Source organism: Myotis lucifugus, unplaced genomic scaffold (genome assembly GCF_000147115.1).
Source record: "Myotis lucifugus unplaced genomic scaffold, Myoluc2.0 scaffold_52, whole genome shotgun sequence".
Lineage (NCBI taxonomy): Eukaryota > Metazoa > Chordata > Mammalia > Chiroptera > Vespertilionidae > Myotis > Myotis lucifugus.
In genome coordinates, this window is record NW_005871100.1 from 6,412,111 (window position 1) to 6,423,683 (window position 11,573).

The 11,573-nt window shown below is 46.3% G+C and overlaps 1 long non-coding RNA gene and 1 other non-coding gene across 2 annotated transcripts; both read right to left on the reverse strand.

Annotated features, from left to right (window-relative positions):
• Positions 1-200: 200 nt before the first annotated feature.
• LOC111826055 lies at positions 201-307 on the reverse strand. Its single transcript, XR_002829298.1, has one exon. It is a non-coding gene; the product is annotated as a U6 spliceosomal RNA (small nuclear RNA).
• A 2,395-nt stretch (positions 308-2,702) lies between these two features.
• On the reverse strand, positions 2,703-4,000 carry LOC111826052. The gene is made up of 2 exons (XR_002829293.1): positions 3,844-4,000; positions 2,703-3,725 (listed from the first exon to the last, which is right to left on the reverse strand). It is a non-coding gene; the product is annotated as an uncharacterized LOC111826052 (long non-coding RNA).
• Positions 4,001-11,573: the final 7,573 nt, after the last annotated feature.

The window sequence follows — 11,573 nt, forward strand, 5'->3', positions numbered from 1 at the left end:
TAGAGGTAATACTCTTATCTATGGCATATACAACAATGTGGTGAATTATGATCTCACTTGCTCTTTTGGTTTATTTAGTGAAATGAAATACAGATCTGAACATAAGAGCAACAGAGTACAGCTTTTAAAAACTGGAAATAGACTTATTCAGCTTCATGTCACTCTCTGGTACTACATTTTATTTTTTATTTTTATTTTTTTAAAATATGGAACGCTTCACGAATTTGCGTGTCATCCTTGCGCAGGGGCCATGCTAATCTTCTCGGTATCGTTCCAATTTTAGTATATGTGCTGCCGAAGGGAGCACTCTGGTACTACATTTTAAATATTTTAATGTAGTGTGTAGATTCTTGCCCATCGCAGATTTTTAATATCAAATTCCTTATTTTAAAAGAATTCTGGTATTATCTATGTACAAGATACTTGTGTCATTTTTCTTAAAGGCAATTTCTAGGTGTCAGAGATATCTTTGTACCAAGTAATCTGTCTAGACTAGGGATTAATATCTGGAGGCTTATTTGTTCAAATGTAGATCTCCTTTTAGCTTTTGGCTCTATCTTTGAAACCCTCCTTTCTCCAGTGAGAATGTAAAATTTCCCGCGTTTTCCCTTCTCTTCTAATGACTAGTCAACCTGATTGTTCTCTGTCCACCGAGAAGGCTTGGAAGGGCATTCTCTGGAGCCACACCCTTCAGAAGGCTAACTGATTTAGACTCTGGAGTATTGGTTCTTAGGCCGTATTGATAACTTCAACCACAAATCAACTCGAGAAGCGGGTGATATAGCAGTAGGAAATTTTAAGTCCTTTCACTTTTCTGGTATCCTGCTTTTCGTGTCATCTTTCTCTCAAAGTCTGTTTTCGTTTACTTGCAAAGCCCGTTTTTTTTTTTTCCTGTTTTCGTTGCAAAGACTTTGCCTCCAGTGAGCCCATGAGCCTGCTCTGTGCCTCCTGCTTAGGCCCGCAGTTGCTGATAGAAGCAAGACCGTGGTTGGCACAGCAATTTGGTCCAATACAGTTCCTCTGCATCAAACAATGAGGTGGCTGCAACGTGAATCTGAAAACCAAGAGTAAATAGTTTTCCATCTGCAGTTGCTCATGCCTCGCTCTTCACTCTGAATGCCTCTGTAGCCGCTGGCTGTGTTGTGCTGATGCCGGTATTCTCCTACAGAGGGGAGACGACGCAGACCAGGCACGGCTGGTTCTGGTTCGCTGTGAGTGTCCCCACATCCCCCTCGCTCCACCAGAGTGGATGTCAGAGGCGAGGCCTGAGTGCCCGTCAGTGAGTCAGCTCTGCACAGCCCTGCTCGCCGGTTTTGGATCTGGCTAGTCTTTGCCACTGTTCTCCTCACCCCTAATTTGTGAATCAGAGCCCAAATTCCACAGACATGAAGTCAATAGAACAGCAAAGTCTCTGTCTGCAAAGTACAAATTAGCATCGGATCTGGTGCCGATGGGGTGGGAAGAAGAAAACGCTTAGAATCAACACAATAACGCTGGGCTCCAAACCTACATTGAACCTCTTTTTCTTAAAGGTTTTTGTGTTCGTTTAGCTCGTCCTCGGGCTGTCAGATAAGTAACTGTATGTACCACATGGGCCGAGGAAGTACCCTAGCAGCTCTGGCAAACCGGCCAGCACAGTGCTGACCATCGCCATCCAGAGGGGCTGGATTGTGAGCCTCACAGCTGACAACAGAGGCCAGCTGGCTGGTGAGCTGTGCCGCCCTGGGCATCGCGGGTCCTCGGGGCCAAGAAGTAGGCCTGGCTCAGGGAACATGGTTGATGAGCCAGCCAATCAGGTCTCTGAGGGAGGCAGCAAAATAGCCTATAAGAGAGGGCACTTGGAGTCAAACAGGCCTAGATTTGAATCCAGCTAAAACCAGCTATGGCTCATACCAGCTGCGAGTCACTTAACTTGTCCAGACTTCACTTTCCTCATCTATACAATGGGAGGAATAATGACCACTCCCTTCCCCCTTCCGCCAGCCCAGCTTGGGGTTGGTAAAGCCCTTGGCACTACATTTGCTCATAAGAAGCACTTAAGAAAGGGATGATACTGTTGTTATCAAAGGGATATATAAATGGTACTTTGAGGAACGAAGCCCCTCAAAATACATCATAGAAGTCCCTTGGTCATTTTAGAGCTAGAAAAGCAGTACACTAAAAGCATTTTCAAATTCTGGCCAGTGATAAGCTTCCACATCCCCCACCCCCAAATTCAACCCCAAATGTGACGGTTGATCTTCAGTTATGTGACAGTGAGAGGCAGAATTTTTTTCAGTAATGGAGCTAAATGGAAGAATCTGGCATCTTCTTTCTTTTTTCTTCGTTTATGAAACTTGGATCTTTCACACTGCGATGTGTTCAAATTGCCAACTTAAAGCTGGAGCTCGTGGCCCACCCTGCGTTTGTGCAGTCGGTCCCCTCCGCTAGAAAAGGTTCGTGAGCGCTGAGAGCCAAGATAAAGGAAGCTATTGTGGGGAGTCTATGAAAATATACTTCTTACAAAGCCCCTTATAATCATGCTTTCTTTTAAATTGCACTTCTTTGGCTGTCGTGTGGCTTAAATAACACCATCCAAAATAAACAGCTCTGTGGTAAGAGCCGGGTGACGCGGCGTTGAAAGTGTCCTCGGTTTCTGGGGAAAAGAAAATCTTTCTAGTCTCTGATAATTCATCTTAAAGAAGTCTAAAATAAAGCACAGATTCCGGTTTGAGGTTCATTATAATTTTAAAAATGATCTTGTAACTATATTCTTCAATGATGGTAGAAGAGTTGAGAAAAAGCTTTGGAGTCAGACTGCCTGGGTTGAAATCTCAGCTTCTCCTTTTCCCTTCTCTGTGACCTTGAGCAAATAACTTCATCTCTTTGTGCCTCAATTTCCCAACCTGTAAAAGGGAGATACCATCAACTTCTTAGAGTTGTGAGGATTAAGTGAGAGAAATATATGTAGGAGGCTTAGAACTCTGTGCCTGGCAGAGTAAGAATTCAGCCGATTCTGTCCTTTATCTCCATTCTGTCAACATGCTGGTCATAATAATGTCTATTGATATTATTGTAGTTGTTAAGACAGTACGGTGTGATAGGAAAGAGTGCTGAGACAGGAGTTGAAATAATTAGCTCCACAAAACCTAGTGTCTCCAATCCTCAGTTTACCCATTTTTAATTGTTCAGATTCCCACAACTAATCGTGAAGGCCTTTTCCAGGTTGAAAATCCTATGACTGACTAATCTAGAGTTAGACTGAAAGGAACCTTTCTTGTTTCCGCCATCATTCACCCAGTGCATGGGTCGCAAAGCCAGCAAATGCACGGCATTTTTCCCCAGGAGGAAGGATGGCAATCCAGTGGCTCGCAATGTTTCCTTCCTCTCACGTACAGGGACGAATGAGGCGGTCCGGCGGCTGGACCAGATCATCAACATATTTGCTCCCTTGTCCGTGGGCCAGGTGTTGACATGGGCATCTCCTGTGATCTGTGGTGGTTTCATTTTTGGATGGAACTTGGTTTCCCTTCTTGTAGAGTTCCTGTTTCTGTCCAGGGTTTACCAGCGAGTTCCCCAGCTGCCTGTAAAACCCCAGCAACAGGCAGGGGACCTTCCTAGAAAGGCAACAGGAGGCTGTGGACGTTCAAGGTGACGCAAACTCAGAGACGGCTTTTGTTTTTTCTCTCCTTTATATCAGTGTTCCGTGTCTTCTTTCCAGTGCTTGTGTCTGAGCATAATCTCAACTGGAGAAAAAACACATTAAATTTTTTTTGTAAAAAAAAAGGTGCATTGATGTATGTGTTACTACTGATGGTGGGTGCAGTCCCCCGGGGGCCCTCTCAGAGACTCTGTAGGGCATACCTCCGAATTCTCTCACCAGGCGCCAAGGAAACTGGGGTGTTTCTCCACCGAGTCTTGTCACTCATCAGTCGAAGGTTGTTCACAGGGACATTGACCTCTGTGCACGCTCAGCCTGCCCTTATGTCCCTGTGGCTGGAGAGAGGCCCTCTGGCAGAGACGCTGGTGCCCGGGAGAGGAAGCCATTGGTACACACAGGACTTGTCCAATAAAGAAGCAGATGGGGGTGGGAATGAGCTGAGGGTGTTTGGGCAGGGCACTGACATAAAATTTATTTGGATTTTATTTTAGGTGAAATGGACCCTTGGGAAGCCACTGATGGATTCTTAAAAAAAAACCTAGCTGAAACCGGTTTGGCTCAGTGGATGGAGCGTCGGCCTGCGGACTGTGAACTAAAGGGTCCCAGGTTCGATTCTGGTCAAGGACACATGCCTGGGTTGCAGGCTCAATCTCCAGTAGGGGGTGTGCTGGAGGCAGCCAATCAATGATTCTCTCTCATCATTGATGTATCTCTCTCTCTCTCCCCCTCTCCATTTCTCTCTGAAATCAATTTAAAAAAAAAAAAGAAAGAAAGAAACGGGGTGGAGTGGGAAATGTGGTGATGGTGGAAGGAGTGGATCAGAAACCAAGGATGTCTTCCTCACTCATTCGGCAAGCATCCTGCGTACTGCCCCAGCATGCCTCACCACTGCTCCAGGCACCAGGCTTCAGCAAGCCCCTTCCCTCTGGGGGCTCAGAGCTTCACCTTCCCACCTCTGGGGCCACACTCGTGGGAGCGTAGGGTTGGGTGATACGTTTCAGATTTCTCCATGGAGACCAGAGCCCCTTAGTCCACAGGAGCTTTGGAGTATTGGGACAGAAAATGCAAGTTTTGTAGGTCTAATTTAAGAGGTTATAAAATCATGGGTTGAACTGGGAACCTTATTTCTCTGATATAATACGGATGCGTAAGAAATTTTAGAGAGTGGAAGGGAGAGGGAGGGAAACATTGATGTGAGAGAGACACATTGGTTGGTTGCCTCCTGCACATGCAGGGAATATGAGCCTGCAACCAAGGTACATGCCCTTGACTGGAATCGAACCTGGGACCCTTCAGTATGAGGGCTGACACTCTATCCACTGAGACAAACTGGCTAGGGCAGAAACTGTGTTCTTAATCCCAAATAGCTGAGTTAGAAACCTATACTTTCATATGGAGATTGTCTAACCGTAAAATTATTTTTAAGTGGGTGGATTATCTTTATTGGGATATTTGGCTTGCACTTCCAGCTCTTAATTGTATGAACAACTGAGAACAGATTAGCGATTTTAAGATTTATGCAATTCACATTATGATACTCAAGTATTTAGTTCAAAAGAAAGAAAAACAAGTCTACCAGTGACTCTTGTCTCCCTGACACAAAGGAAATGATCACATTTGAAAAATGTGAGATTTCATCATCAATGCCTGCAATTGGGAAAACCATTCAGTATGAGAGAAACTTTAGGCTTTTCTCTATTGCAATAGTGGGGTTTTTTTGTTTGTTTGTTTTGCTGACCCTTGGAAAGGATCCAGAGGCACAGGACACTCCGGACGCTTAAGAGGGAGACAGCTCCGGACGTGGAGCCAGGCAACGCCTGCTGATGCTGGCGAGGTGCCTAAGCTCTCCGTGGGCTGGTTCCTTCTCAGGGAGGGGATAGTAGTGATGGTGCCTACCGGTCAGGGAGGTCCTGGTGATGCACTAAATAATTCCTGTGGGCAGTGTGGTCACAGGGGCTACTTAAACATGAATATTAACTCTCATCTTTAGTCATCAACATCATTCGTATGTTTTGGCTGCAGGTTCAGCATTTTCATGAGCATTGCTGTGTAAGGGTGGAGTGTGGGGTGCGTAGAGAGAAAGAGAGAACCACAGAGCTGAGTGAAACAGATTCTGGTCAAGGTCACATGCTCCCACACACCCAGTGCCAGCAAGGTGCCATTTACAATTTGAATTACAAATGACCTTGGGGTTGGTGGTGAGCTGAAAGCACCAGTGCCCAGGGTGCATCATGCCCTGGTCCGTGTGGTTAGCACGCCAGGCCCGGTGGCCGTGACCCCTGTCCTCTCACCTGGACCAGCAGCCTGTGGCCTGCCGTGGTATCCACCAGGTATCCCTGAGCACAGGACTCATTCTAGGCATTTGCTCGGTAAATACTGGTTTCCATTCTGATGGAAACTAAGTCACAGAACTTTGGCTACAAAACAGTTTGGCACATAGCCCATAAGTCGCTTTGCTTTCCAGAACCTAAGAGCTATCACTCTCTGTGCCCCTGATTTAGAAATAATTCTGTCCCTGCATAATTAGCCCTCAGTTCTCTGAGCGCTTTGCATTGTTCTGCTGCAGCCGGTTCTGAATACTCCTAACTCTGGGAGCACTGAGTGCTCAGGACCAGGCATGGGGTTTACAGATGCGCTCGAGGTCAGAGTGCAGTGTGGGGCGAGGCTTTGGCAGACCAAGCCCAGAGAGACGTAGTGGACGTACCAGGGTGTCAGGACAGCCCAGAAGGAGGACAAGGGCATCCCTCTAGGACAGCAAGCCTGTCCAGTGCTGCAAAGGCAGACACTGGAGGACACAGCATATTTGCTCCCCATATTTCTTTCTTTCTTTCTCCTAATTTTATTGATTTTTCAGAGAGAGGAAGGGAGAGGGATATAGAAACATCAATGATGAGGGAGAATCATTGATTGGCTGCCTCCTGCATGCCCCCTACTAGGAATCGAGCCCACAACCTGGGCATGTGCCCTGGCTGGTAATTGAACCGTGACCTCCTGGTGCATAGATTGACGCTCAACTACTGAGCCACACTGGCCAGGCTCCACATAATTCTTTTTTTTTTTTTTTTAAATATATTTTATTGATTTTTTACAGAGAGGAAGGGAGAGAGATAGAGAGTTAGAAACATCGATGAGAGAGAAACATCGATCAGCTGCCTCCTGCACATCCCCTACTGGGGATGTGCCTGCAACCCAGGTACATGCCCTTGATCGGAATTGAACCGTGACCTCCTGGTGCATAGATTGACGCTCAACTACTGAGCCACACTGGCCGGGCTCCACATAATTCTTGAGTTCAGAATTTAATCCAGGGATCAGAACAGAGAGTAGAAGAGGATTCTAAAGGACCAGAGCTAGACCATAGGAATTCAGGCCAGCCGGCTGGTAAACCACCCAGGCAGCAGCTGGGAGCCGGTGCCCATGGAGGCACCAGGATCCCAGGGAAGATGCCGTCACTCCCGGGGCAACACTGTCATCAGCACGGTTGGCTACTGCCCTGGTTGATGTCTGTGTGGCAGATCCTGAGGCTGCCTCTGGAGTGTAATCAAACTTAGCCTTTGTGTGTTGAAGTTGTGGGGTATAGAGAGAGAGGAGGCCAATTCCTTATCTGCTAAACCAGGAGAGAAGAAGAAAACTCTGGAAATGGATTTGAAACTCAAGACTTCACTCTGTTTCCTAAACATGTTTGAAATGCACTGGAAGCCATAAATAAATACATCCAAAATGAAGATTTTGTTACCTAGTGACGATGGTGGTAATGGTGATTCACAAAGATAATTATAATACCACAAATTAAGACAGTAACTACATGTGCAGATGGCCATGCTACACTCTTCACAATCTCCTATCATGTAATCCTCCGGTGAGACAGTGCCCTTAAACATTCCCATTTCGCAGATGAGGAAACTGAGCAACAGAAAAGCTCATTTAGACAATACAGCGCAAAGGCCGGAATTCTCACTAAGTCTCTGCCACCTATTCACATCTAGTCTGCCCCCTCTGCTGCTGCCCTGAAGGTCTCTGGTCCTTTGACCTCATTGTGCCTCTGCTTCTTCAAGAGAACATTCCAGAAATGGAGCGAGGGGCTGAGAACGGTGTGCAATGCTCCCTGAACTCCCTCACGGGCCTCATCCATGTCATCCTCATCATGTTGGCCCCGCGGCCACAGCAGCTTGGCAAGCTGGTCTTCATCTCCACAATGTGTGTAACCACAGGGCACTCGATGTAGTTTCTTTATGTGTGAAAGTGCAAGATTAAAAATGCCCAGGCTCAGCAGAGAGGAAAGATGCTTCAACCTGAGAGGCAGGCAGCATCTCTGACTGCTCAGAGCTCTAGAAACACTGGCCCTGTCTCAGTGTTTCCAGTGATTTCCCTGCACTGTTCCTGGGGCCTGGCCTGCCTTGTCCTCTCACTACATTGGAGAGCAATTGTGTCTCCAGTCACCTTTAGCCAACAACGTCGACTGTATTCAGCGCATGTTTGCAGTGATGGACACTAGCCAGGACTTGAACAGGGTCTGACTCACCGAGTGCCCATTAACTGAACTCAGATTCCAGCACACAACCTGAAGGGTTTAATTTTGCCAACATGATTCAACGTTTCCAGGTTTTTATTGTTCTTTGGGTTCTAAAATTAGAATCTTCTGGTCAATGTTAAAACCAGAGCGGTGGAGCTTGGTCCCAGTTCCTTGGGCCTGGGCTCATGTTCTGCAGCTGGTTTGTGAACGTGCCTCTGATGTGCCCAGTGCCCCGCAGGAGCATGGAAGCTACTTGTCGAAGTAGAACCTTTGGGTGGTTTCTGGACTTGGGCCAGGACAGGGGTCTGGCGGTCCCTCAGTGGACCTGGCCAACCTTCGCCTTAGCCAAGCCAAGACCTCCAGTTTGACCAGTTCTGATGAAGAAAAACACTCGTTTGTGAGGAGCTAACTCTGAGTTTCTGGCCACTTATAAACAGTCAACATGAAAACTAGCATCTGAGGAGCCTGGAAGAAAATCCCTGTAGCTCCTCACCTGAAGTCATGAGCTGCTATTCTGTAAATGCTGTGACAGAGAAGCGAGGACACTGAGGCCTCAGTGCAGAGCACCTTTCTGCACGTGGGAAAGTCACGTTTGGGGAGTAGAGGTGGAGGGTACCGCAAGACAACTGGCCCCTTGCAGTACAGGTAAGCTCCACTAGGGGGTCTTCTAGTCATGGTTGCATAGTCCCAGATTGTGCTCAATCCCTGTATCACAAAACATTGCAATCAGAATTTTTCAGTTTATGAATAAAAAAGTAAGTTTTGGAAAGGCAACCCTTTATGAGTACAAAACAAAAATAAGCCTTTCAAACTCATCTCTGGCTGTTTATCTGTTCACACGATCTCAACATGGCTTTGCTCTCAAGAGCTGTTGTTTATCCCAGACGCTGGCTTGACCATCAGCAGAGTAGGTCCAGCCTCAGGGTTCACTGACCAACTGACCTAACTCTCGAGTCAAAAGCATGTCTCCACTACCTCTAGCTCCCGTTTCATTATCGGGACAATCTCCTCTGTTCTACTTCTCCCTTCAAGGTACTTGAGACCATGAAGGGGGAAAAGGCATCTTCTCATTTGGGTTCTAAGGAGCCTGGAATGCAGATGGCCCTGCCCCTTCCTCCTCCTCCATTTAAAGCTTCAAGTGCTACATGGCAAATCTGCCCACTGGCTCTCTCTGGCTCCCAGGAGGCTCAGAGCGGGATTGGCAGAAGCCAAAAGCACGAGGTCAAATGGCTTGTTTTACACAATCCTGCTCTCTCCTTGCCCAGCTCTTTCTCCCTCTTCCAATTATTGTATCGTTGGCTGTTTATAAGCCACCTCAAGATATCCTGGAAATATATTGGCGTTGTGTAAATAGCTCTAATAGTCTCTTCAGTTTGTTCTAACAGTTGAGTCTTTCAGTTATTGACTCAGAAATTATTGACTAAATCAGCTTCATCTTACATAGTGATGTGGTTAAGTCGCATTGTGCAATCTCCATCAAGTCAGGAACCCTCAATCACAGAACTTAACACACAGGGAAAACAGTATTTCCCGAGTCATATATTTTAAGGTTTTAGGAATCTCAAAGAACATACCTTTATTTGGAATAGTCACTTGAACTACAAAGATTTGCTTGCTTTTAAGAAACAAGAACTACTTGTTCTCAGGGCTTAGGAACATGTCGAGGCTGTCAGAAACAGGGTATGCCCCTTCTTGAAATCAGATGAATGCAGTATGTGTACCTGAACTGGCATAGCAACAGTGCAACTGTGATACTGGGCAAGTCGCATCTGGGGGATTAGTGACTGGAATTCACATTTAAAGCAAAACCATAGCCATTAGCATAACACTGTATTTCAATCCCATTTTCTTTATAATCTCTTCATGCCCAAGCCTGTCCCTTGGAATTAATAAATCCTCTTTGAAAACATTTCATTCAAGTCAATTCCCTTCATTTCTCAGGGCCCTGGAGCACAACGGAACGGCCTGGACCTGTAGTAGTCATGCTGGCATCTTCCCACTCCTGCTTTCGCTCTGCTGACATGCAGGCATGTGCTGTGTCAGAGGGCAAGCTGCCGGCGGAACACACGTGGGAATGGCTCCACTCCTCATCCCGATTTCTTTGGTTTTAAGGCTACACAACCAGAGCTCAGGACAACTGTTTCTGAGATGGAGCAGGGAATGTACCAAACCTGGAACCATAAGAGGACACCTGAAGGACATTGCTTGCTCCTACATGTAAGATGGCACAATGCAGCTGCTGGAAGCACCCTAAGTCACGGGGGTAGGTGGCAATGGCTCTGCAGGTTATGTTACAGAAGACCAAAGAAATGCCAAGCTTCCTAAAGAAAGGGAGGGACCCCGTTTCTTCACTCCGGGAATAATTTCCAAATCACAGTGAAGAAACATGTAGAGAGCCTGTCTATATATATCCCCGCTGGGGTCTTTGTCTTGAAAATATGCTCCCTGCCCCCTTCATGGCCCTGGAGGAAGGCCCCCAGGTGTCAGGCCACATCCGATGGTCTGCCCTGGCACCAGCATCAACAACCCGCCCCCCCACCCCCCAGGGCAGTGCATTGTTCAGTTTCACAGCCTCTGCATTTAGATAACAAGTTCTGCAAGACCAGTTTCCTCCTCAGTTATAGCTACTTCCTGGAGCTATGGCTCACAACCAATGCATGGCCCATCCCTCCTTTAAAAGCATCTTTGAATATCCCAAGAGAAAAAGGGCGAGTTCAGACTGATTCTTCCAGCACTAAACCATGTGGCTGGCTTATCCATTAAGCTTTGAGATCAACCCAAGCCAGATGACTTAGCACCTCTGTTCATTTCCCTAATTCCTTGGCCAGCCAGGATTGGCCAAGAACATGCAACATTTTTTTCCCAAGGGAAAATTGCCAATGTGTAAAGCAAGACTACGAGGAACCCAAAGTAGCACCAATCAAGTTACTTACAGGTAGAATAATTTTCACACTCCATTTTCTGCTACCATGTGGCCACTAGAACAGATTGTTAAGAGATTGAGGGAGAAGTGCCACATCACAGGTGAGATTTAAACTGCAACCATTAAGATGGGAAAGTGTTGCCTGAAAGATCCATAAACAGAAATTGTATATCCTTGATAACTGAGCCAACATATACCTCGAGGTCCTGTTTCTCAGGTATTTATTGTGTACATGAGTCACTTATGTGATTCATACTCCAAAGTGATTTTGATGTTTTTACCACTTTTAACATCTCAGGAAGTCATTCAAGTGCTGACCCAGGACTATTTCCCCAGAGACTTCATCGGAAATGTCATTAAGAAGCCAGAAAGGGTTAAGTTTTTAGAGTCATGTTTATTGAAACAATTTACATTTAGTAAAACTCATCCTAGATTGGACCAGTGCATAATAACCACTGTAATCAAGATGTCAAACACCTCCTCAAATCGCCCATGCC